This window comes from Podarcis cretensis (assembly GCF_951804945.1).
Source record: "Podarcis cretensis genome assembly, chromosome: 3".
Taxonomy (NCBI): domain Eukaryota; kingdom Metazoa; phylum Chordata; class Lepidosauria; order Squamata; family Lacertidae; genus Podarcis; species Podarcis cretensis.
In genome coordinates this window covers 104,327,193-104,354,354 of record NC_137172.1, presented here as the reverse complement: position 1 = coordinate 104,354,354, position 27,162 = coordinate 104,327,193, and the positions used below count along the sequence as shown (strand labels likewise).

Sequence of the window (27,162 nt, the reverse complement as noted above, 5' to 3'; positions counted from 1 at the left end):
GTGGGGGGGGGGGGAACCCATGCTAAAAATACACAGTGATTCAACATAATTAATCATTCCCATTTCAGGAAATCAAACCATTATCCTTAACAGGAGTGGGTTCCATAGTTTAAATCTGCTGTGTGAACAAGTACGGTACTTTCTTTTGAATCTCCCAGCATTCAACATTATTGGATGGCCCTGGATTATTGTGTTATGAGATGGTAAAATTTCTCCCTATCCATTCCTCTACATCACGCATGAATTTTATGCAACTCCAAATTTTACGTTGTCATCCCCCACTTGCCTTTTTTTTCTAAACTAAAAAGTCCCAAATGTTGTAACCTTTCTTCATAGGGGAGTTGTTCAAACCCCTTGATAATTTTGGTTACCCTTTTTCTGAACTATTTTGTCCCATCTCTTCCTCTGTTATGTAGCCTGATGGAATCATTGCTGCTAGACAGCATCCTGTCCCTCTGCTATAGCTTAGTGGAATATTGTTCAATTGTTTGCTAATTTTACAATTAAACATAACTATCTCATTTAATACTAATCTTATACAGTATTTCCCGATTTCTCTTTTTAATTCCATCTGGATTTTATCAGACCTTTAAAATGATGAATGCCAGTAGCCAAAAGTTTTTTCTTTATCTTCTCTAATACCCTCTAATAATATACATCTGGTCCTAGAGATTTGTAACTTTTAAGTCTCACTAGATTGTTTTCTTTCTGCTTCACTGGTCCTTGAAATCCACAGGAATACTGGTTAAAATACTGGCATGCTTTTGAATAAAAGGTATTTGGAATACATTCCAGTTAGATTTTTAGCTTTCTGGGTTTCCTGATGTTTTTTCTTCTCTTCTTACTGCAAGAATAGTTTTTGTGGCTTGGGTTCCCTTGTAATTCTCCATTAGGAACTGGTAAAAAAGCAAACATGAGGAACCAGATATGGACTTAATACCATTTTCCAGCTAAGAATCATAACAAATTACCGTATTTTTCCATCTGTAAGACACCCCTATGTATAAGACACCCCCTATTTTGGGGGACTCCGATTTAAGAAAACGGGGGGAGATCTATCTGTGTATAAGATGCCTCTAAATTTTGTACATTGTTTTTTAGGGGGGGGGAACCTTATACACGGAAAAATACGGCAATTACTGTTGAGCCATATGGTTTTAATTCTCTCTGTGTGTGCTACTTGTGCACTTCTCTGTAGATTCAAGCTACCCAACTTTTCTTGTCGTCTATATTATTAATGAGTGTTGTTTAAACTCCACAAAGAGCTATACCAGGTAAGCTGAAGAAATTAAAACAATAATTCATGAGGAGTAGGAGTTCCCAGAAAGATTTCCCAATGTCTTGCTTTCAAGCTTCCCCATTGTGCCTTTGCCAGTCTATTTTGATTTTTTTAAACTACTAGATCACATAAGAAGATAAGAGAGCCCTGCTGGATCAGGCCAAAGGCTCATCTAGTCGAGCATCATGATCTCACAATGGCCAACCAGATTGCCTATGGGAAGCCAGCAAGCAAGACCTAAGCCCAACAGCATTCTGGGATAGGTGGTGGTGCCGCATTAAAACCTGGTGTCCAGGCTGATCAGGTGTGTCAGGTCTACATGGGAAGTATTAGTGTGTATGAATGATAAAAGATTGTAGGTCTTTCGTATTCTGGACACTGTAACATATAGCATATGAAACAGTTGCACATGACCCAGGAAAGTTTTATTCCCAACTGTATTGTCTTCCTTTAAAAAATATAAAATAAAATACATAGAGCTCTTTTTAAAGGATTCCCATTCCGTTCCCTTGGAATTGTTCCAAACAATAGTAGTAACATTGCTTTGTAATAGAATCAATGGGTGTATTGTAGTTGACCTTCCAGTAAATGGAAAAGCCATTGATTGTTTATACAGTCTTGCCCTTCTTCCCCTCCCCCACTCCATTAATCATTGAGACATGGCTGTTTTTCTTGGGTAACATTTTTTGTGCCATATAGCTAAAATATGTGCAGTATTAGTTCTTCATTCCAAGTTTGAATTTTGTAAGTACTTGTGTGAAGACTTCTGCTAAAGCAGCTTTAAATTCACCCTCCAATAAGTAATTTAAGCGAGTGATGTTTTATACACCAGGTGCTCATAGAATACATTTTTGGCAACTATATGCATATTTCTATGTGAAAGAAATTCAGGGTACATGTAATTACTAGGAAAGCCTGTGAGACTCTGAAGCATTAGTCTACTTAAAAAAAAAAAGGTTTCTCATTGCCTATGGCAATAGGCTAACAGCACCCTGTGGGAGTATGTTTTTAAGGCAACAGAGTAAAAATGTTCAGAAGCATGGCTTATGATCGTAATGTTCCAAAGATACTCAGCTAAGGAACATTGCTCTTAAAGAAACATATCAGTTGTCATCATTTAGGGTATAATCCTTTAAATGCATATTAATTTCAGATTAGCTTTGAATCCTACACTCTTCTCAAAATGACTGGTATTAGAATCTGTACAGGCTATTGCTAAAAATAAATCTGAATTAGTTAGAAAGTGATTGTTGAACTTGCCCTATTAAGTTACTGTGCTTTTATCCATTAGTTAAATGTAGTGAAATATGAGGGGATGGCAAGATTCCATTATAAAAAACTATTCTGAGGTAAGTAACTCCCAGTGAGGACCACAACAAAGCACCCATTATCATCCCAATTCAACAAATTCTGAAAATTAGTACAAAATTTGGCCTAACCAGAGGATTGACTTTTTAATCTGACTGGATGTACCTTAAATTAACCTAATCATACAAAAACATAGAGCGTATGGGGTGTTAGGGAAGATTGAGTGGAAGAAACCAATGGTGGGGCCAACAGTCAAGGAGGGGGTTTCTGCACATGCTGTAGGAGGGAAGTGAGTGGCAGATGGGGCTCATCAACCTGGGAAGGTAACCCATCTAGGAAAGAAAATCTCTGATCCTAAACCTCCACTGCCTTGTGGGTATCTTAGGGAGAAGGTAAGGCTAAGGAGTAAACCATATAGAAATCCGGAATGGACTTCCTAAGGCAGTTGGATTCCACCTTGTACACATCCTTTCAGCAATTCCTGCAACCAAGCTGGTGCCAAGCGTCTTGTTCTGCTTTCCTTTGGACCACATCAGTGAGGCTGAGAAGGGGATATTGTCATCTGGGCAATCCAGGACCTCCATACACACTGCCCAGACTTGTGCCCCGGGGAGGTAACTTCGGTGCAGCTAACACAGCGGTTCCACTTCACCCCTGGAGGTGTACTCCATTGTCTCTCGAGACAGATGCCAACAGCAATAAAAACCTAAAAACCACATGGATGATTTTAGCCGAACATGTAGTATAATGGAAACCTTTGACCAGACAGCATTGTCAGTTGTCATATGCATAACCTGCACATCATTTCTTTGTGAAACAACTGAAACCCTTTCAGTATCAGTACAAGACTGGAATTCAAGTATTGCACATTTTTCTGCTAAACGAAACAAATTCCACAAGGCTTCCACACATTCTCTCTTAAATTACAACTGTAAGCTGTGTTTCAATTGGTTTCCCATGTGTATATATCTTCATAAAACAGTGATGAGGAACACCATGTTTGCCTTTCCTCTACAAGTGAAAGAGATGGTGATGGTTCCTCCCATTATGCTTATTTAGAATTCTTCTATTTCTACGCCTGGAGTCAATAAATAATAGTGAAGATTTGTTCTCTAATGCCTCCTGAAGTGTACCTACAGTATCTGAACCTTTCTACGCAGCTTCCATTAAAATATCCAGCCGTGTTTGCAGATTAGATAATCGTCGGATGGTCATGGGAAAATTTATCTCCAGTACATGATCTCAAGTCCTCCAGTGCTCAAAATCTGATGATAAAGGAAATAATTGAAAGTAAACACTGGCAGGACCGTTGAAATGCATTTTGACAAGAAAATGTAGTTTGGTTCATAAAAGGTTGCAGTGACAATAGGTTATAGTGACAGCTTTTCAACAACTGTGTAAGTCTCCACCAGATGGAAGGAAATTTGGCTTAATGAATTATAGGCCGTCCGGGTAACACAAGCCTCTCTATAAAAGCAGATCAGAAGGAAGAATAAAGTTACTCATACTGGCATGTGTTAAATAGAATCATTGTTACAAATATGAAGTGGGGGAAATGAGCTAGAGAAAATGGTAAAGGATTAGAAACTCTGGGCTAATGTTGAAGACCTTTGGGCCCACAGCAGGACATACCTCAATCATTGTTCCTTTTATCGTCTGATAATGTATGTTGTTTGCAGCGGACAACTGGGGTCTGAATGCCTTTCTGTGTCAAGTTGACAACGTTTTGGTCAGCCTATTCCTTGGAGACCCATTTATTGCAAACTGGACTGTGAATCAAGAAAATCACGGATTTCCCTCTCTCTGAGTGTCTCAGAATAATTACTCATGAACACTGAAACATCTCTTAGACAAATAATTTTAAATACCTTTTTGTAAGAATGAGCACTTATATAGCAGATACATTTTAAGGTATATTTTGGATGCTGCTGCCTCCAATGCAATGTTTCCCTTTAAAAAACAATAAAATGTTGTCATGACTTCACCATGGAAAATTAGGAACTTGGTACAATTTGGTCCCAATTTAAGAGGAGTAAAATTTGGAGTCTGAATTAAGACAGAACATATGATTCACTAACTGTGTCTAATATACATTATTTTGTTGTTGTTGTTTAGTCGTTTAGTCATGTCCAACTCTTCGTGACCTCATGGACCAGAGCACGCCTGGCACTCCTGTCTTCATATATTATTTTAGGATACAGTAAAAGTCACAGTCATTTTCTTGCATACTCCTCTGTGACCCAAAAGATACAATCCAGAAACTTTCTGCATTTCAGAGGTAGTCTCCATTTTTGGCTGGTGCCAGATTGGAATCTTCCCCAAACCACAACTAGAAGCAAATGTTAAGAGCCAAGAGGAATTGGTATCAACTAAATTGTCTTGCAATTGATGAAAATGCTCTATAAACAATGGTAATACAATGAACTTTAGTTTTTTATAAACATCTGACTTCCTCTGGAAGTGTTGTAAACATCTGACTTCCTCTGGAATCTTTATTTTGGCTTAATTTATTTGTATTTACATCTCTTTTAAAGGCTTTTAGAACCCCACTGCTGATATCCCAGTGATCTCTCATAGGACTGATGACAAGTCTTAAGACATGGAGGGCAATGACAACAAAAAAGTTTAAACATTTCCTAAATTATTTGCTAGGTTGAGGCCCGAGCATTAGTCTTTTCTACAGTTGAGTCAGTTGGGAGTTCTGAAAGAAACCTCTGGAGGCTTATTTTATACACAGCTTGGATGTCTCTTAAAAGCACATTCAGGAATGAGTCCAGCTGACCTTTGCCCAATCTGACATAGAATACTACAATGGCAGTTCACGATTAATTGCCTCTGAAAACACTCCTGATGAGCCAAGTCAACCAAAGGCAATACAGTCTTAATTGTGATTATTCTGGCTGACTGAGAAACTACTGGTCTAGGGGAGTCCTTTAAACTTCAACTATATGGGTGTACATGTTCATCCAACCACTCAGTTACCCTTGCTCATCATGTGGTGAATGTTACAGATTGTGACAGAACTGTATGAAGCTGTGGAGAATGATGGTGTTTCCTTTCTGACCTTCAAGATGTTCAAAGGCCTATATGAATGTGGCCTGTACAAATAAGCAAAATCTTTCCGTTAGAATTGGCACCCAGTAATTTGTAGGGCGCAGGTGGCGCTGTGGGTTAAAGCCTCAGTGCCTAGGACTTGCTGATCGAAAGGTCGGCGGTTCGAATCCCTGCGGCGGGGTGCGCTCCCGCTGCTCGGTCCCAGCGCCTGCCAACCTAGCAGTTCGAAAGCACCTCTGGGTACAAGTAGATAAATAGGGACCGCTTACCAGCGGGAAGGTAAATGGCGTTTCCGTGTGCGGCTCTGGCTCTGGCTCTGGCCAGAGCAGCGATGTCACGCTGGCCACGTGACCCGGAAGTGTCTCCGGACAGCGCTGGCCCCTGGCCTCTTAAGTGAGATGGGCGCACAACCCCAGAGTCTGTCAAGACTGGCCCGTACGGGCAGGGGTACCTTTACCTTTACCTTTAATTTGTAGGGCAGATGTGGGTAACTATTGACCTCCCAGATGCTGCCGAACTACAAATCCCATCACCCCTGTCCATTAGCTGTGCTTGCTGGGGCTGATGGGAATTGTGGTTCAAAGGTTCCCCACAGCTTGCTGTAATGATATCAAACGATTCTAAAAATAAAACGTTCTTATTTTTGGCTGTGCAAACGCTTGTCTTCCTGTCAGCTTCCCCATGACCTGCATCATGCAACTGTGAGCTCGTTTTTAGATACCGGTATGTTCACAGTATCTCAGCATGGATTACGTTACTGTTATTAATTATATATTTGAACCACCTACCACAGAGTGAGGTAGGCTAAATGAAAAATGGATGGATGGATGGGTGGATGGGTGGATGGATGGATGGATGGTTGGCAATCCACATGGGGGGGGGGGGATATTCCAAGGAGCAGTGAAATTGTAGATCAGTTTATAGAACTTGCTGTGTAAGCTAATATACTGTAGAGCAACCACAACCACAACTAATATAGGACTGTGGGTATGCTTTTGAGGACAGGAAGCAAAATTGTGCTGCTTCTCTTCATCACCTTGATTGAGTCAATAAATGGAATTATGTGAAAGATTAATTCTTTCACGAGGGTGGCATGGGGATTCTAATCCAAGCGAATGATTTCTTAAGACAAAGCCTGGGGTGGTGTTCTAGATTGATTAGTTTGGGATAAAAGAGTGCACCTTGTGTAAGTTTGGTTTGGCTTTTTTTTTTTACCCTTCTAAGGTTTAGTTAAATATCGGTTTGTCTCATAGTCTAATTTGTTTTTTCTCAAGCTGAATCTGAAATGCAGTCTCTTGCAGCCTTGTAAGTTGGGCAGAGGGTTGACTCTCCCCCTTCCCCCAAATTAATGGATGTTTGTCACAAATCAGGTGTTGCTATTTAAATGCATTACTGTTGGACAGCTCACCCACATTCCCAATTCATGTATTCAGACAATTTCATTGTGCTTTATAAATAATGGATTTGAATTTTAAGTGCATGCCGCTGTGCCCAGAAATGTCTTGTAAAAAAAAAAAATGTGGGGCTGCTAGCTCCAAGAAAGACATCTGTTTTGGATCATCCAGGTATTAGTTTAAGCATTAGAATTGAGCATGCAACCTTTCCCCCTCCCCTTTGAGGACTTAAAAATGTTCACTCTAACCATTGGATCTTTTGGAACATCTTTTAAAAAAAGAAGAAGTTGCGTGTTTCATGAATAGTGCCGTTTGTAGTATCAAAGAAGCATTTCACAGCAACTGCGTCTCCCTTGCATTTTTGTTTTACAGCTTGACAGGTTTCGCTGAAACTGTTTTTACTAGGGTGGCTTGACCTCTGAACAGAAGCACTCTCGTCTGCTTCAGTTCAAAGCAGAGCACAGAGGTGGTGGCATCCTGCACTATCCTGTACAAAAGAGGACTGGTAGGAAGCGCGGCTGGTTCCGTGGTGTCGTTGTCAGGCTTTTCCTTGCTGCTAGGCATTTATGTCTCTACAAAGGGGTATTGTGCACCACTGAATGACAAGCAGTTCTATATTAAGGAAGGCATGGAAATACGGCTCATTTGGAAGCCATGGGGGCTGACATAAATGCAGAATAAATGGCAACATTTCAACAAAAGATAGCTTTTTCGAGTCGATAATCTGATCAGTAAATATTTGTTTCATAAGAAAAGCTCTTAAGATATTTGAAACCAGACTTCAGTTGGCCACATTAAGCTGACCACCCAGTGCCCTTGGAAACCTTGCAAATTACTGCAGGAAAGGTACACTGAGCAACTTCATGGGAGGGATGTTTCTAAGACTAAGGTGAAACTGAAGCTTCCTTTTTATTTTTGCTATTGGATACTGTGTATTGTTTAAATTTTATTGTTATATTTATAGTATTGAAACATACATTTTTGCATGTTATTATATTTGTGATTGTTTTGCTATGTTAATATGAAATTGTTGTTTTGCTATGTTACGGATTAAATTATTGTTTTGCTATGTTATGTTGCTGTCTGGGAGAAAAGCAATGACAAACCTAGACAGCATCTTAAAAAGTAGAGACATCACCTTACCAACAAAGGTCTGTATAGTTAAAGCTATGGCTTTCCCAGTAGTCATGTATGGAAGTGAAAGCTGGACCATAAAGAAGGCTGATCGCCGAAGAATTGATGCTTTTGAATTATGGTGCTGGAGGAGACTCTTGAGAGTCCCATGAACTGCAAGAAGATCAAACCTATCCATTCTGAAGGAAATCAGCCCTGAGTGCTCACTGGAAGGACAGATCGTGAAGCTGAGGCTCCAATACTTTGGCTACCTCATGAGAATAGAAGACTCCCTGGAAAAGACCCTGACGTTGGGAAAGATGGAGGGCACAAGGAGAAGGGGACGGCAGAGGACGATAGTGTTATCGAAGCTACCAGCATGCGTTTGATCAAACTGCGGGAGGCAGTGGAAGACAGAAGTGCCTGGCGTGCTCTGGTCCATGGAGTCACAAAGAGTAGGACACGACTAAATGACTAAACAACAACAACAAAGCAGAATGTCAGCATTAAGAGAGCTAGGAATAAGTATTTGAATATATTTGTATGAAGAAATGGCTCCCAATGCAACTGTTGCCTGATCTATTGAGTCTAGCAATGAACATATATATATATATAAAACACACCATCTCAGGCCCAATTCAGAAGTGCTGGTTTTGACCTATAAAGCCTTAAACAGCTCAAGATCACAATACCTCAAGGATTGCCTCTTCTCATAGGAACAATCCTGGACCCTGCAATCATTATCTTAGGTCCTTTTCTGTGGTGGCTCCCTGCTTGTGGAATGTTCTCTCTGGGGAGCCTCGCCTGGCACCATTGTTACATATCTTTAGATGCCGGATGAAAACATTCCTCTTCCCCCAAGAAAAAAATAGTGTTTTTATTGTTTTTATGTTATGTATTGTTGTGCTTTTATATTGCAATCCTCAGATGAGTGGGGAGGGAGATAGAAATTCTGTAGATAAATAAAATATATAAATGTAGCCCTCCATATGTTGTTGGACCAATTCCCATGGGCCCCAGTCAGTGCAAAAATAAATCTGCTTTTTGAGCACCTTCTTGTTCTTGGAGATCAGCATGATGATGGCCCTTACATTTGGACAGTACAAAAACAGCATTATTTGGGGGAGGTTGGCTTTCCGTGGAAAGTCATCTGTCTTGAGATTATGGCCATGTGCTGTAGCTTGAAAATTTAATTGGGAATTGCTTGTACAGAATAAGAGTGGTTCTTTATAAAGCTTTTAATTAGAAAGCTGACTTCAAATTTGTTAATTTCTGAGCAGCTTAATCTGCCCTAGAGGCAAACAAGCCCTTGATTAGTGAAATCCAGTGTTGTCTTTTGAATGGAGATAAGGAGTGCTGGGGAACCATTATCTGCTTTTCTGTCAATGGGTCTAGCATATTAGGTCTGCCAACCTGCAGGTCAGATCACTACAGCAGCTTCATTATAAACACATATTGTTCAGCAGCTGCATTGACTTCATTAACTGTTCATTTTAATGCGCAAAGAGCTGACAGACGCAGAAGCTGTTTCACCTTTTCTCTTGTCTGGTGGGAATGATTCAAAGAAATAGAAGTTCAGTGTGCCTTGCTGTGACTTTATCATTAAATTCCCCTGTAGAACCTTATAAATTATAATTATAATATGATCCCCTTCTACCTCCCCCCAGCCTATGCTCCCCCAATTTGTTATAGTATTGTGTGTGATGATTCAGTATACTTTCCTTCCTGAGAAAGTAGGGTTATTATTCAGATACTACAGGGGTCTTGTTGGTGTATAAAGACTTAAATTCTAAAGGGGAATAATGCCACATTCCAGCTTATTATCAAGTAATATTTCAGAGACACTGCAATATCTAAAAGAAAACATTCATGTTCCCCCGATTTCAGTGGCGTAGCGTGGGGGGTGCAGGGGGTGCCGGCCGCACCGGGCGCAACATCTGGGGGTTAGGGTTAGGGATAGGGTTAGGGGGCGCAAATCCAGGGTTAGGGGGCGCAAATTACTTGCCTTGCCCCGGGTGCTGACAACCCACGCTACGCCACTGCCCGATTTTCATTTTCATTTTCATTTTCATTATTATTATTATTTTATTTTGTTCCTCCCCTGCCCCAATTACTCTCAACTTACTTTCCCCACTCTCCTTGGGAAACTGGTTTTTTAAAGTTCTCATTATTTACAATGACCCTGGGAAGTGACAGACTTTGTCAACACAAAGCATTTTGGTTTTTAATATCACTCTGTGTGTGATATATATGCACACACACATACACATTTTTGAATATTAACTATTGAAATAATAAGTAATAATTTCTGATTCTATGGAAAGCACAGCTGATTATTACCACTATAAAAAAGACCCCTGGACAGTTAAGTCCAGTCAAAGGCGACTATGGGGTGTGGCGCTCATCTTGCTTTTCAGGCCAAGGGAGCGGCCATTTGTCTACAGACAGCTTTCCGAGTCATGTGGCCAGCATGACTAAACCGCTTCTGGCACAACGGAACACCGTGACGGAAACCAGAGCACACGGAAACGCCGTTTACCTTCCTGCCGCTGCGATAGCTATTTATCTACTTGCACAGGTGTGCTTTTGAACTGCTAGGTTGACAGAAGCTGGGACAGAGCAACGGGAGCTCACCCCTTTCAGGGATTCGAACCGCCGACCTTCTGATCGGCAAGCCCAAGAGGCTCAGTGGTTTAGACCACAGCGCCAACCGCTTACCATTATGACCATTGTTGACTGTAGGCATCTGTCTGTCTCGGGAGACAATAGAGGAATGCATCTTTGGGAAGTAAGGTCAAACTGTTGCAAGTTTGTAGCAGTGAAGACTAATAGAAAAATATATCTATTATTCATAATATAGATGATCAGTATAGATGAAAATAATTTCATAGATAAAAATATTAGGAAACTGTTGATAACAAAGGAAAACTAGAGAGGTATTTAGTTCTAAAACCTTCTCATTAAGAACTATTATGACTTTTAGAATACATCTGAAGGCAGCCCTTTATCGGGAAGTTTTTAATGTTTGATGTTTTATGGTGTTCTTATATTTTGCTGGAAGCCACCTAGAGTGGCTGGGGCATCCCAGTCAGATGTGTGGCATATAAATGATAGTAGTGGTAGTGGTAGCTTTTCACTGGCTTAGTATACTAACAGCAACTGCATTCTGTAAAAGAAGAGCAACTATCACAAAGCCACTACTGAAGTTCTATCAAAGAAACCAAAATACTAAAAACTTGCACAGATCATAAGATTTAAATTTAGAACCTCTGCCAACACAACCTTTTTTATTACACAAGCTTCAAAACTGACAGCATTAAAAGAGTTATAGTTCTCGTCTTGTTAAACCTGCATATCTTATGGTCACAGGCTGTGTCCCAAAGAAAAAGAACATCAGAGCAAAACACAGACTTGGAAAAAAATTATTTAAAATACATTAGGAGAAAACCAGTGAATGCACAGATCCATAGTTTGGGGATCTTCCTGGATTACACAAGCCTTCATTGCTCAGCTCCCCTGCCCAGTTTAGCACAGTATAGGCTTGATGAAAATACTTTAAAATACTGCTGCTCGCTTTTGGCTTTTGGTTTTTAATATAATGTAATGTTGCTAGTTCTTTTTGCATCCGTGAGAGGACTTTGTTCAGAAAGGCAGACTACACATGTGTAAAATAAATGAAGAAAAATGGTCAATTAGCAGACTTGTGCCTGCATAATGCTGAGTTTTTTTTAACCCCCATGCTACTACCATCTCACACTATTCTCCAGTAAGGGCATCAGGTTCCTGCTCCTTGATATCCCTCTCAGCCGTGGCACCACTTTCTGAATCTCTAGCTACACAAGCTGTCACTGAGACTCATTATACCTGAATGCATAATATCTATCTGTTCTCTTCTTCAGGAATGATGGCAATTGCAATTTCCATCCCTGTGTTGAGCTGCATTCTCCTTTTAAACAGGTCAAGTGTTTCAATTACCTCAGACCGTTAATTATTTGCTTTGCTTCCCAAGTTCATATCACTGACAGAATTAGAACGACAGGATTACTTACAGGAGCAGTAAAAATAATGATGATGGCTCCAAGTACTAATATTGATTTTCAACACCTTGGCTAGCTTGTTACATTCATTCACATTTATAACTATTCTTTGTCTCATGTTTTATAGCTTTTCATTGCTGCTCAAGCATTTTTCTCCTGGCCCATGCATCGTTTATCAAAGGTTAAGAAGTTTTCAAGATACAAGCATCAAATCTGTCTGTTCTTTCAAAGTCAAGGAATATAATTTTCCCCTTAAAAAACAACAACCATAGTGTGTGGGCCATTATGGACACCTGCTTTTTCTTCCTTTTACCCAAGTTGGTCTTAAAACATTTACACTTCTCTGTATGTGTCCATGGTTACTGATGTCATAGAATCATAGAATTGTAGAGTTGGAAGGGACCCAGAGGGTCATCTAGTCCAACCCCCTGCAAGGCAGGAATCTCAGCTAAAGCATCCATGACAGATGGCCATCCAACATCTGCTTAAAAACCTCCATGACTTCCTGAGGGAGTCCATTCCACTGTCGAACAGCTCTTACTGTCAGAAAGTTTAACCTGATGGAAATTTAAGATACAGAACTGATTGTGGACCAATGATTAGGGAATATTGTCTCAATGTGTGTTCACAGCGGAGAGTCTCTTATATGCACATAGAGGGGAAGATTTACCCTTGTTTAATATGAAGATGTGGTTGCTGGAATTGTTGGAGGCAAAGTTGATACCTTTAATTGGAGAAAAGCTATTGCTGACATTTATTAGTATTCGTCATTGGGAACCCCTTTTGGACTTTTTGTGTGAAAGGGAAGATGAACATGCAATATTTGGGTTTGAAGATTGGAAAAATACTGGTTTATAGAAAGTGGATTTGTTGGATGCTGTCGTGGAGTGGATGTTTTGAATAATTCTTTTTATGTAACAGACAGAATCCGATCCCCTTTTCTTTCCTTTTCTATCTTGTATCAAAAAACCTTTAATAATAAATATATATGACAAATGGAATCCATACCTTTGTCTGTGTGGTGTAGTGGTTAAGAGCGGTAGTCTCGTAATCTGGTGAACCGGGTTCGCGTCTCCACTCCTCCACTTGCAGCTGCTGGGTGACCTTGGGCCAGTCACACTTCTGTGAAGTCTCTCAGCCCCACTCACCTCACAGAGTGTTTGTTGTGGGGGAGGAAGGGAAAGGAGAATGTTAGCCGCTTTGAGACTCCTTAAAGGGAGTGAAAGGCGGGATATCAAATCCAAACTCTTCTTCTTCTTCTTCTGAAAATGAATCCCCCTGCCCCTCCCAGCTTGAGTTATCCACTTGAACTTCCAAACTCTGATGCTCTTCACTGGAAGTGAGGTGGAAGGTTCAGTATTTTACAGAACGTCAAAGTTTGTAAATTCAAGTGGAATAATCAATGTGCTGATCAGAAGGTCAGCGGTTCTAATCCATGGGACAGGGTGAGCTTCTGTTGCTCTGTCCCAGCTTCTGCCAACCTAGCAGTTCAAAAACACACCAGTGCAAGTAGATAACTAGGTACCGCTGCAGTGGGAAGGTAAACTGCATTTCCATGCGCTCGGGCTTCCGTCATAGTGTTCCATTGCACCAGAAACAGTTTAGTCATGCTGGCCACATGACCCGGTATGCTGTCTGTGGACAAACACCGGCTCCATCGGCCCAAACCAAGATGAGCACCTCAACCCCATAGTCGCCGTTGACTGGACTTAACCGTCCAAGGGTCCTTTACCTTTTACCTTTACTCAAGGTGAGGGGCATTCGGTTTCAGATTGAGGAATGAGGTGCTCGTGGAGAGCCAGGGACAACCAGAATTGTGCATGGTATTCTAAGCGTGACTGCTCCATAAGTTACGCATTACAAGTTTCATTCCTGGATTCAGACAAAACTTTCTCTAAAGGAATGCTCGTAGACTGTGTAGCTGCCTATGCTTTTTTCCTTTTCTAAACACCCTTGGTGTATTTCATACCCCATTTCATGTGGTTAATGCTCTCATAAACATTCTGTAATTAATGTTGTTTCTGTTGCCTCAGGTAGAAGTTTCTTGCCATTCCTTAGTGAAGCATTTTGTCAAGCTGGGTGTCCAAGGGAAATCTTCTGTTTTAAGCTTAATGTGTACATTTTTTTATTCAAGTGTTTTAGACTGTCCTTTCCCAAGGTTAGGATGCACGATGGTAATAGCTGCATAAATTTAAAACTGCTCCTTTAAATTTACATCTATGCTTCTAAATGCTAACAGGGATTTTTTTTAAAAGAAGTGTGAGTGTGGTGAAACAGTAGTGTGTGGGTGATAGGAAAGATTATTGTCTAAAAATATAAACTTGCAGCCAAGCCACTGAACACACAAGGATAACTTCCTTGTATTTTGGCAGAAAATCAATGTATAGCACCAAGGCAGTATATTGACAACTTGATTATAAAGGACACTGAATATGCTTAACCCTGAAGCACTACTGTGGGATAGAACAAGATATTTATTCAGCCTCAACAAGTCTAGAATCTATTAAAACTCTTCTTACTTGTTTCTAAGGTAGCTGATGAAAGTAGTTTGTTGTGCTCCTTTTCTTAACCCCACCCCATAATTAATATATAGGGCTCTTTAATTCCAGCCTACATAGACACTAACCCATTCATAGCCAGCTGTTTAAAATAGCTGTTCAATTTACCTCATGTTGCTGAATATTTTTGATGCTGATACTGAAAAATGGTATTAAAAAAAACTTATTTGGCAGCTTGCTTGGTTGCTGCTAGTCAGTGGGGAACAACCCAAGTTCTCTTGCAGGATAAATGGTGTTAATCATTATGGAATATACAAATTATGTGGTAAGGGAAGGATCACACACCAACTAGAATCCATACAAGGTTTATATGGTTTGGCATCCTTTTATTATTTTCATGGCGTTAAGTACATTTTACAGACAACCAACTATACAAGCTTGGCAAATCTGCAAATATTATTAAATGTTTAAGTAATTAAGTCTTTAATTTATTCTATTTGGAGCTGATATCCATCATTCTCTCAAGAAGTATTCATGTATTTGTTTTTTTTTCTTTGTGAAACATACATGCCTATGACAATGTTCTGTTCTTTTTTGTTGTTGTTTTGCATGCGTATCTGTCTTGTTCCTGTTGCTTTGACATGCTTAGAGCACAATGTTTTTTCATTAGATGATATGTTCTGAAAAACCAGTAAGAATACAGGGGCAATACCTGCATCCGCTGCATTTCTGAAATTAAGGTAGTAATGCTATATGTGTTTGTCTGTGAGTATGTTCCATTGAACCCATTGTGAGCTTTTTGGTGAGAAGTTGCCTGAAATTGCCTCTCTTTTTTTTTACATAGCAAACATAAGTGTCAGATATTGACCATCTAAAGGCATAGGGGACTGTAGATAGGATGCAAGCATTTATATTGTTGGTGAACAGATTTGCTTTTGCCAGTGCAAATGCCATTTAAAAAGAAAACAGAAGTCATATGAAATATTAATAGGGCAATTTCTTTTCAGGGTTCTGTTTTTCCCCACACACCTCAGTTGTTTTTATACCAGTTGGTTTACAAACACTGGTTTCTTGAAGAATAACTTCTTGTGATGCAACGGATACAGTGTCAGGGTTGTATGTGGAAAATACTGTACAGGTTAAAATACCAGCTTTGCTAGAACGTTAGCTCTTAACTAGATTACTTTGACTACCTCACTTTTGTCCCGATTGATTCCCAAAGGGACTGGAAACAGGGAAAGGGTGGGTAAGGCTGTGGCTGCTGATTTCTATCAGTTCATTTATGAAAATTAAATGTGGCCTGTTCTGTGGCATTTTTTTAAGCTTATGGCTATGGTTTGGAAATCAGTTAAAACAAAAAAACAAGTAGGGGAAATGTCTGAGAAGAAGGAATGTTCCAAAACGAGACAACCACGCTAGTGGCTCGCTCAGTTAAGGAGAGGCATAGCTCCTCTGTCACCCCTTATCCTTCCACACTCTGCAGGGAACCAATGCAGGTTTAGTAGTCTCAGATGCACCTCTTCAGAGACTTACAAGACAGTTGACATTAAGCAGTTGTTCAAACCCTAGTCTGTTCGTAAATACCAAAGCGCTTGCCTCATTCACTTCATGAGCAACGGAGATTTTTCTTAAATTTTAATTTGGTGTCCTGGTGTATAGCAAGCCACTTGTGTTCCATGAGTGTGTTGTTGTGATGAAAGCCATTCCTTTAAGGTTTCTGCCACTTCCTCCCCTTTTCCCATACTGGGGCAGGCAGGAAGTCCAGAGTTTAAGCCAATTATCTACCTCAGAGAGGTAATGCCACCCACCTTCATCCCTGCAAGCAAAGGCAACTTGCTTTACTCGTATCTCCTCTTAAGCAAAAGTAGGAAGTGCAACTCTGAGTAGCTCCCTGAGTGGCAGGGCGGAGAGGCTCTTGGGCTTGTGACAAACTCTTTTGAAGAGCTGGTTATCCTCCAAAATCTAATGGAGCATTTTTTATTTCTAGGTGCCTGAGTTTAGGGAAGGGGGTTGGGACAGCTGACCTTCCAGTTATTAAGATTCTGTAGTTATCTGTTGATTTTCAACCAATTATCAGACACACTTCAGATCCTTCTCTCTCTGCACCTCAGTTCAAACAAAGGTAGTTTTATCAAGAGCAGTACCAGCATTCCCATCTTTTAAATCAATAAATGCAGGAGCAAAGTGTTCAGAGCTTGGAAATTGCTTGAGCGTGAGTCTTTGCACTATTTTGACCTTGCAAATAAAATATAGGTTAGCAGCAATCCCTCAAGAGAGTACCTATAAGTACCCATGCTATGGTTTTTCACACTGCTGATGTAAAAACATTGACACCAATAAGAACCAGTTGCACATGCAATTAATAGGATCACAGTTAGGTTTATTGGGTTTAGATTTATTAATATATATTCCCACTAAAAAAAGTCCCAAAGCAATTAACAGCAGTTGTTGTTTTTTTTTTAAGAATACTGCACAGTGATCAAATCACACAAACACTTTGAATATAGATTTAACAATACAATATTTGCTTTAAAATATTTATATACCACTTAATATTCTAGAAATCTCTGAGTGGGATGCAGTCTAAAAAAAAATTATATAGTTGAAAGAAAAACACAACCTACAAGCAGCAATATAAAAGCATATAAAGGTGAATAAAAGACGAATTCAAGACACCCAAACATGTAAAGCAGGTCTAATTTGATGGGTCAGTGAAACCCTGTACCATTTCCTGCTTGCCTCAATTTCCATTGCAACTTCTGAAGCAGGTTTCTGTCTACTTATCCTGTCTTTCTGTTGCAGTAGTTTCTTCCTCATGACCACAGTAAGTACCTGTGTCTACTCCTTGGTGAGTAGACTTCTTCCTTGACTATATTAGATCCATTAAATGCCTTAAGATTTAAGATGTACATACGAATCACATGGAAATAATTTTATTTATGGTCTGAACTGTTTTGCTCTTTAAAAGTATGCAGAACGTTTTTGAACAATAGAGGTGTTCTGGTAAGGGTTATTATCTCTACATATTCTGTGTTGCATAATCCCAAGGCAAATACTCTTGTTAGCTTTTTCCAACAACAGCGTGGGAGCGAGGTCACTTTGCCACCCCCAATAAAACATTCGAGGGGGGCAGCCCCCAGTTGATGGGCATTGCCATTCAAAATGTGTGTATGCACCTCACTTCGCGAGGTGGGGCTTACCTGGGGCCTCCTAATATTTTGTTCAAGTTGGCACCCTTGGCAGGAGGTGAGCTGAGAAGATGCTGTCTGTTTACACATGTAGACAGTAAGGACTTGAGAAGTGCATTCTCGTCACAAATAGCATGGACAGGGGTGACGTGAGAATGACATTGTATATAGCAACCCAAAATGATGCCACATCCAGCACTTTAATGCACATTTTCATGCCATGTATATGCGCCTATAATGTGAAATGTGGCATGTTTCCCCTATTTCAAATCCAAGATAACATCGCGGGGAGCTGCAGCTTCAAGTGCTTCCTATGTTACCTGATTAGAGCATCAGGCGCCATCTTTGGCAGAGTAAACTTTGGTTTTCTGCCTCCCATTGGTGATTGGTCATCTGTTCTTTCTGTTCCGTCATAAAAAAATTGATCTATAGTGCATTTATGAAAAGGGAAACCAGACCTGAAAAGGTCAGGACCTTTTTAGGAAAAAAACAAAAACCTTTGAGTTTCCCCAGTAAACTTCTAAAGCACTGAAAATGCCACAATCCCTTACAGATTGAGGATTAAATTTCACGTAACAGCAATGGTTTCAGAAATGGAATTGTAATAAGGCAATGTAGTGCGGAGATCACAAAAAGATGCCTATGGATCTGGCGGTGCAACATTTACAGTCTCTTTATGTTCACTAGTGCATCGTTTGTTGGCATTAAACCACTAGTTCAGGGAGTCTTCAGACACTAAGATAAATGATACCCCTTAAAAAATCAACATTCACTTTAATATAATATAATACTATAATGTAGCATTTTGATGGTATGTTTTAGAACATAATGTCATGTCTGCTTTTGAGAATAATGAAGACATCACTATTATATCGCTAAAACTTTGTGGGACATTTATATATTTACTTGTATGAGTGCACATACCCTGTTGTTTACTCCCTTGGAAGTCTAACTTGATTGATCACCAACATTTCCATAACAGTGCAGGACAAATTTGATTTTAAATATTTCTTTCGTTATCTTTTGTATGGCATTCGAACCTCCTTCTGTGTGTGTGTTTTGTTGTCTATGTGACTTCTAGTGAGAAGGAAGTTGTGAGTTTCATATAGATGTAGATGTACACACATTCACACACAATGCCAGATTTGTTTTGAGTTTAAGCACTACTTGTGTCTATCAGTTCAGCAGTCTGGCTGTGGGCCTCTCTTCCAGTGTGCTCACCATTTTCTTTCTTTCTTTCTTTCTTTCTTTCTTTCTTTCTTTCTTTCTTTCTTTCTTGGCAGAGAATGACTTGTGCTTTGCCTCAGGCAGCAAAATGTCTTCAGCTGGCATGGGGTTAGGTTTTTTTGCTCAGTTGTGAACTTTCTTTTCAATATCTGTAAAATGAGGAACATTGCCAAGCTAATGCTCATAAGAGTACCAAGGGAGTTGCGTGTTAAAATCCCAAGACCTCTCCCAATAAATACAGACACAATTGACATGGAATTAAGTTTAAGGCTATTGGCATAATCTTGGCCACAACTTTATTGATTACAGATCGTGAGTGTTTGCTTGGGCATTGGTTCCCGACTAGCTGCACCTGACCTCAGCAGGGCAGCACTGACGCCTGGACTCTGGCAGACGTCAGTAAGGGAAAACTTTCTGGGGGAGAATTGGACCAGGCTCAGACTCAAGCTCACCCCAAATGCTCCCAGGGGCTCTGGCATGGCCCTAACCCCTGGTAGGGGATCGGACAAAAGCAAGGCGAGCCCCTGGATTCCTTTAACGGAATACCCTAGCATTGGAGGGGCGGGCACAGTCTATCCACATCCCCACCACCACCATTGAACCAATGCCTAACCGCCAAACCTTACAAAGTTGTGATGATTTGCTACGCGGCAGGCGAAACCCAAGTGGCACCAGCCAATCAGCCAAATGGGAAAATTCCTACCGGGCCCCTGTCCCAAGAACAGACAACCCACGACGGCATAGCAAGGCCATGATAAACCCTAAATATAGGGAGGGTGGGCGGGTGATTTGATGCACAAAGCGAAAAAGAGGAATCCCTTATATATGGATCCCTTGGTTAATGCATGAAACGATCCCATTGGCCAGATTTACCCTAGCAACCGAGGGACCACCAATCGTGTTGTTGTGGCTGTCCAATCTTTCCCATCCACAACAGCAGTGAGGTCAGCCTTGATCACCGCAACACGTGCTCTCTGGGAGGAGGACACGATTTAATAAAAGTGTGAAATATTTTTGCATGGTCAAACCTTCTTTAGAAATTATTACAATGAATAAACACTAGTCCAACTGATTAGCACCACCGTGCATGTATGTGACCATGTTTAATAGTCTGTTGCCCTTTTGTTTCATTTGTGTTGGGGTAGGAGTCTCTTCCCAGTATTTTATAATAATAATAATAATAATAATTTATTATTTATACCCCGCCCATCTGGCTGAGTCTCCCCAGCCACTCTGGGCGGCTCCCAATCAGTGTTAAAAACAATACAGCGTTACATATTAAAAACTTCCCTGAACAGGGCTGCCTTAAGATGTCTTCTGAATGTCAGATAATTCTTTATCTCTTTGACATCTGATGGGAGGGCGTTCCACAGGTCGGGCGCCACTACCGAGAAGGCCCTCTGCCTGGTTCCCTGTAGCCTCACTTCTCGCAATGAGGGAACCGCCAGAAGGCCCTCGGCGCTGGATCTCAGTGTCCGGGCTGAACGATGGGGGTGGAGATGCTCCTTCAGGTATACAGGACCGAGGCCGTTTAGGGCTTTAAAGGTCAGCACCAACACTTTGAATCGTGCTCGGAAACGTACTGGGAGCCAGTGCAGATCTCTCAGAACCGGTGTTATGTGGTCCCGGCGGCCACTCCCAGTCACCAGTCTAGCTGCCGCATTCTGGATTAATTGCAGTTTCCGGGTCACCTTCAAAGGTAGCCCCACGTAGAGCGCGTTGCAGTAGTCCAAGCGTGAGATAACCAGAGCATGCACCACTCTGGCGAGACAGTCCGCGGGAAGGTAGGGTCTTAGCCTGCGTACCAGGTGGAGCTGGTAGACAGCTGCCCTGGACACAGAGTTAACCTGCGCCTCCATGGACAGCTGTGAGTCCAAAATGACTCCCAGGCTGCGCACCTGGTCCTTCAGGGGCACAGTTACCCCATTCAGGACCAGGGAATCCTCCACACCTGCCCGCCTCCTGTCCCCCAAAAACAGTACTTCTGTCTTGTCAGGATTCAACCTCAATCTGTTAGCCGCCATCCAACCTCCAACCGCCTCCAGGCACTCACACAGGACCCTCACCGCCTTCACTGGTTCTGATTTAAAGGAGAGGTAGAGCTGGGTGTCATCTGCATACTGATGAACACCCAGTCCAAACCCCCTGATGATCTCTCCCAGCGGCTTCATATAGATGTTAAAAAGCATGGGGGAGAGGACGGAACCCTGAGGTACCCCACAAGTGAGGGCCCAAGGGTCTGAACACTCATCCCCCACCACCACTTTCTGAACACGGCCCAGGAGGAAGGAGCGGAACCACTGTATAACAGTGCCCCCAGCTCCCAGCCCCTCTAGACGGTCCAGAAGGATGTTATGGTCGATGGTGTCAAAGGCCGCTGAGAGATCCAGCAAAACTAGGAAACAGCTCTCACCTTTGTCCCTAGCCCGCCGGAGATCATCGACCAGCGCGACCAAGGCAGTTTCAGTCCCATGGTGAGGCCTGAATCCCGATTGGAAGGGATCCAAATGGTCCGTTTCCTCCAGGCGTGCTTGGAGTTGTTCAGCAACCACCCGCTCAATCACCTTGCCCAAGAATGGAAGATTTGAGACTGGGCGATAGTTGGCCAAATTGGCCGGGTCTAAAGATGTTTTTTTAAGAAGCGGTTTAATGACCGCCTCTTTCAGCGGGTCTGGGAAGGCTCCCTCACAGAGGGAAGCATTCACCACCCCGCAAAGCCCATCGCCCAGCCCTTCCCGGCTCGCTTTTATCAGCCAGGATGGGCAAGGATCAAGAAGACAGGTGGTCGGTTTCACTCGTCCAAGCAGCCTGTCCACATCCTCGGAGGTAACAGATTGGAATTGATCCCATATAACAGGACCAGACAGAACTCTAGCACTCTCCCGCCCTGGCCCTGCTCCCACTGTGGAGTCTACTTCCTTCTGAATCTGAGCGATTTTATCTGCAAAAAACTTTGCAAAAGCATTGCAGGAGATCTTGGGGTCCCTACCAGGCCCCGGTGGTACAGGTGGTTCCGATAAACTGCGAACCACCTGAAAAAGTCTCCTGCTGCTGTTTTCTGCAGATGCAATGGAGGCGGCGAAGAAGGCCCTCTTCGCCGTCGCCATTGCCACTTGGTAGGCTCGACGTTGAGCTCTAACCCGTGTCCGGTCTGATTCAGAATGAGTTTTCCGCCACCGGCGCTCTAGCCGTCTCAACGATTGTTTCATCACCCTCAGCTCCGGGGAGAACCACGGGGCTGTCCGGGCTCCATGCAATCGGAGAGGGCGCTTCGGAGCCAGACAGTCAATAGCCCTGGTTAACTCCGCATTCCAGCGTGCCACCAGGGAATCAGCTGAAAGGCCATCAACTTGGGATAAAGCATCCCCTACCACTCTCTGGAAGCCAATTGGATCCATTAAGTGGCGGGGGCGGACCATCCGAATCGGTCCCACCTCCCTGCGGAGGGGAAGGGCTGCGGAGAAGTCCAGTTGCACCAGGAAGTGATCTGACCATGGCACTTCTTTTGTTTCGCTTTTAGTTAATGTCAGATCACCAACATCCGTAGAGGTAAACACCAAGTCTAAGGCATGTCCGTGGCTATGAGTTGGGCCAGACTTATTCAGGGACAGCCCCATGGAGGCCATGCTTTCCACGAAGTCCCGAGCTGCCCCTTGTAAGGTCGTGTCGGCATGGATGTTAAAATCCCCCAGGACAACCAAGCTAGGTGTCTCCAGGAGTATATCCGCCACGACCTGAAGCAGCTCGGGCAGGGAATCCTTGGTGCAGCGGGGAGGTCGGTACACCAGTAGGAATCCTGTACTGCCCCTATTGCCCAACTTCCAGAACATGCACTCAGAAAACTGGGTCTTCCCAATAGGACGCCTGGTGCAGACTAATGACTTCCTAAAAATCGCTGCAACCCCCCCTCCCCGCCCACATGACCTGGGTTGCTGTGCGTAAGAGAAACCTGGTGGGCAAGCAGCGGCAAGGACAGGCCCATCTGCCTCATCCAACCAGGTCTCTGTCACACATGCCAGGTCAAATCCTCCATCCACAATCAGGTCGTGGATGGCAGTGGTTTTATTCATCATTGACCTGGCATTGCACAGCAACACTTTCAGGTCATGTGGGTTTCCCTTGCTGATTACTGTATCCTTCCGGTCAGGACCAGACCTGGAGGCAGGGATAGTCCTCAAACAACGACTAAACCTGCCTCCTCGGTAATGACATGGTCTGGTCTTAGCATAACTCCTCCTCCTGCCCGTGATCACTGAGATCGGGTGTCCCAATACATCTCCCCCTGTGGAACCTGCCCCACCCAATCTATTGGCTGAGGCCCACTCCCAGGCAGCCATGATCCTCCCCCTTAAAAGGCAAAATACAAACTATATAATAATTTAACAGAATAATAATAATAATAAAACAAAACAGAACAAAACAAAACAAAACAAAACAAAGCAAAACAAGGAACAATAATGCTGACTCAGTGCTTATCCCACCCCAAGCAAAAATAAAATAATGAAATAATATAATATTATAAAAAACAACAACCACCATTTAAAGTGCTGCAAATTAAAAGTGATTAAAACATTTAAAACCATTTTGTCCATTGCTGCCGGTAGCTACTCAGGCCTCTTATGCTGTGGCAGTGAGTGCAGGCCCCGCCCCCTAGGCCGGATGGAGTTGGCAGGAGAGGGAGCGGTCTTCCCAGCACTCACGCAAGCAGCAGCAGCAGCAGCAACAGCAGTCGTGTCCCGGAGGCCTCTCTCAGGCCTCTTATGCTGTGGCAGTGAGTGCAGGCCCCGCCCCCTAGGCCGGATGGAGTTGGCAGGAGAGGGAGCGGTCCTCCCAACACTCACGCAAGCAGCAGCAGCAGCAGCAGCAGCAACAACAGCAGTCGTGTCCCGGAGGCCTCTCTCAGGCCTCTTATGCTGTGGCAGTGAGTGCAGGCCCCGCCCCCTAGGCCGGATGGAGTTGGCAGGAGAGGGAGCAGTCCTCCCAACACTCACGCAAGCAGCAGCAGCAGCAGCAGCAACAGCAGTCGTGTCCCGGAGGCCTCTCTCAGGCCTCTTATGCTGTGGGTGCGAGTGCAGGCCCCGCCCCCTAGGCCGGATGGAGTTGGCAGGAGAGGGAGCGGTCTTCCCAACACTCACGCAAGCAGCAGCAGCAGCAGCAACAGCAGTCGTGTCCCGGAGGCCTCTCTCAGGCCTCTTATGCTGTGGCAGTGAGTGCAGGCCCCGCCCCCTAGGCCGGATGGAGTTGGCAGGAGAGGGAGCGGTCCTCCCAACACTCACGCAAGCAGCAGCAGCAGCAGCAGCAGCAACAGCAGTCGTGTCCCGGAGGCCTCTCTCAGGCCTCTTATGCTGTGGCAGTGAGTGCAGGCCCCGCCCCCTAGGCCGGATGGAGTTGGCAGGAGAGGGAGCGGTCTTCCCAACACTCACGCAAGCAGCAGCAGCAGCAGCAACAGCAGTCGTGTCCCGGAGGCCTCTCTCAGGCCTCTTATGCTGTGGCAGTGAGTGCAGGCCCCGCCCCCTAGGCCGGATGGAGTTGGCAGGAGAGGGAGCGGTCCTCCCAACACTCACGCAAGCAGCAGCAGCAGCAGCAGCAGCAACAGCAGTCGTGTCCCGGAGGCCTCTCTCAGGCCTCTTATGCTGTGGCAGTGAGTGCAGGCCCCGCCCCCTAGGCCGGATGGAGTTGGCAGGAGAGGGAGCGGTCTTCCCAACACTCACGCAAGCAGCAGTGAGTTGAAGCAAAAATGGAGGCATTGTCCCTTCTGAAAAATGTGCCACTTTCAAGTATTAGTGGCATCCTAAGGTCTGTAACGTTTTCCACAAATATGTAAGATGGTCATTCAAAAACAGTATTCAGAAAACTGAGGAAACTTCTTAATAGTGGGTTACACCTAGCCAGGCGTGTTCCTTTTGGCATCTTCTGAGACATTTTTGTGATCTACAATACTAGTGTGGCTTTTCCGCAAAGGCAAATGATGTTTGATCTGCAGTGACAACCATATACTGAAAAATTTGTACTTGGTAATGTTTCAGGGAGTTGTATTTTCAAGGTCTGCTATTTTAAACAACTCATTGCTCTGTTGCCTAGATCTGCCACAGTCAGCATTGAAAGAGAGATATGAGGGCATTTAAAATGTGCTCCTTTCCTTATAGAAAGAGCTTGAGAGCAAAATAGAATTGGATGCCAAGTAGGCACAACTGTTAAGGAGGGCACATGAAAACTGTCTTTATATTCGGTCTATAAACACTCCCCGTTTAATTGGTTTATTCCAAATTTCACTCTCAGATATCTGAATACAGTGATCTAGGCTTAATAGATTGGGTTAACATAATCTAGATTTTTTAAAATATATATATGGTGGAATTCAATGGTGCACTCTCCCAGTCGTTCTGTCTTCACAATCACTGCAGCTTACCAGATGGAACGAGGTAGTTCCAACTTTTTTATAGGTCACACAACCTTAATAAGGAGGTATTTCCACACCTTGGCTTTGTGCATATGTAGAAGCTGCCATGGGCTTGCCGATCAGAAGGTCGGCGGTTCGAATCCCTTTGATGGGGTGAGCTCCTGTTGTTCGGTCCCAGCTCCTGCCCACCTAGCAGTTCGAAAGCATGTCAAAGTGCAAGTAGATAAGTAGGTACCGCACCGGTGGGAAGGTAAACGGCATTTCTGTGCGCTCCTCTGGTTTCGCCAGAAGCAGTTTAGGCATGCTGGCCACATGACCCGGAAGCTGTCTGCAGACAAGGACCGGCTCCCTCAACCTATAGAGCGGGATGAGCGCGCAACCCCAGAGTCGTCCGTGACTGGACCTAACGGTCAGGGGTACATTTACCTTTACCTAGAAGCTGTGATTCCTGCTTTGGGTTCCTTCCAACTCCACAATTTTATGATTCTATGAAACCTGCGCCCCCCCCCCCACATGCTCTTCTGTAGGATTCCCCCCCCCCCAGCCAATTTCAGGAGGCAAGGGCATGGGGGATGGCTCCATTATGCAAGCAGAGTTGTTGCACAGGGCTTCCGCTTTTAAAGCTGGTTAGATTAATCCTGCCCTTACATGCCCTCCAACATTTCTCTGATGAAAATAGGGATGCCCTATATAATAATAATAATAATAATAATAATAATAATAATAATAATAATACTGTTTATACCCCAACCATCTGACTGGGTTGCCCCAGCCATTCTGGGTGGCTTACAACATACATAAAAACATAACAAGACATTAAACATTAAAAAACCTTCCCTAAACAGGGCTGCCTTCTGATGGCTCGGGGGTTGGATAACTCCATACCCGCCAATGTTTATTCAATGAAAATAGGGACGGACATTCCGGGATCAAATCAGAAACTGGGACAGCTTCTGTAAATCCAGGACTGTCCCTGGAAAATAGGGTCACTTGGAGGGTCTGCCCTTAGGGTTAACGCAAGTATTTATTTCTGCCCTGCCTATGGTCTAGTAATCTAAGTGGTTGAAATAAAATGAAAAGATTTATAATTTCTGACAGATACACTCTCAATGTATATGCTAGCTTTGAAAGAGATGGATTAATTTGACTCTTGCTTGTGTTTTGAAGCTTCACGTATCTACATAGAGAAACACTAGATAGCAGCGTGGAAAAGAACTTAGCAGAGGCAGCTATACTTCATCAGAAGAATAGCCAAGAGCTTTAAAGGAAATTAAAATGAGCCGTAACAATGGGAATTCACACAAGAGCATAAAGGATCTTTCTGAGATAAATAAAACATGCCTTATAAGGCATTGAGCAAAAAAAAGACCGTGATAATGGGAACTGTATCTCAAGGAAAACAATTGGAAAAATAAAAATAAGACTTCAGACATCAGGCCAGAGCTTTGTGTCAGCATGCTTACCAAAAGTACTACTTCAAACACAATCTCCCCATTCTTTTGCTCTGTTCTCTTATCTCCTTGCCATGAATGGCTTATATCTGCATGAAATGTATACCCAAGGGTAACTATAGCTGTGGGTTTTTTGGCTGTGCAGACATTTAGGAGGCCTGCAAACAGGTTGTCAAGTTCTGTTACTTGGAGCTTCATAATGAGCCATCTGTA

The 27,162-nt window shown here is 43.0% G+C and overlaps 1 protein-coding gene and 2 long non-coding RNA genes across 4 annotated transcripts in view; 2 read left to right on the top strand and 1 right to left on the bottom strand.

The window, feature by feature from the left end:
- Nucleotides 1-27,162, top strand: part of KLHL29 (kelch like family member 29) — a 428,500-nt gene that overhangs the window by 169,408 nt on the left and 231,930 nt on the right. The window lies entirely within an intron of this gene.
- LOC307212786 overlaps nt 1-27,162 on the bottom strand; it is a 148,089-nt gene that overhangs the window by 37,171 nt on the left and 83,756 nt on the right. The gene's annotated exons all lie outside the window — the stretch shown is intronic.
- Nucleotides 4-26,933, top strand: LOC307212806. Of its 2 annotated transcripts, none has more exons than XR_013837235.1 (2): nt 4-203; nt 26,666-26,933. It is a non-coding gene; the product is annotated as an uncharacterized lncRNA (long non-coding RNA). The 2 variants fall into 2 exon arrangements; XR_013837236.1 differs by lacking the exon at nt 4-203 and adding an exon at nt 1,199-1,592.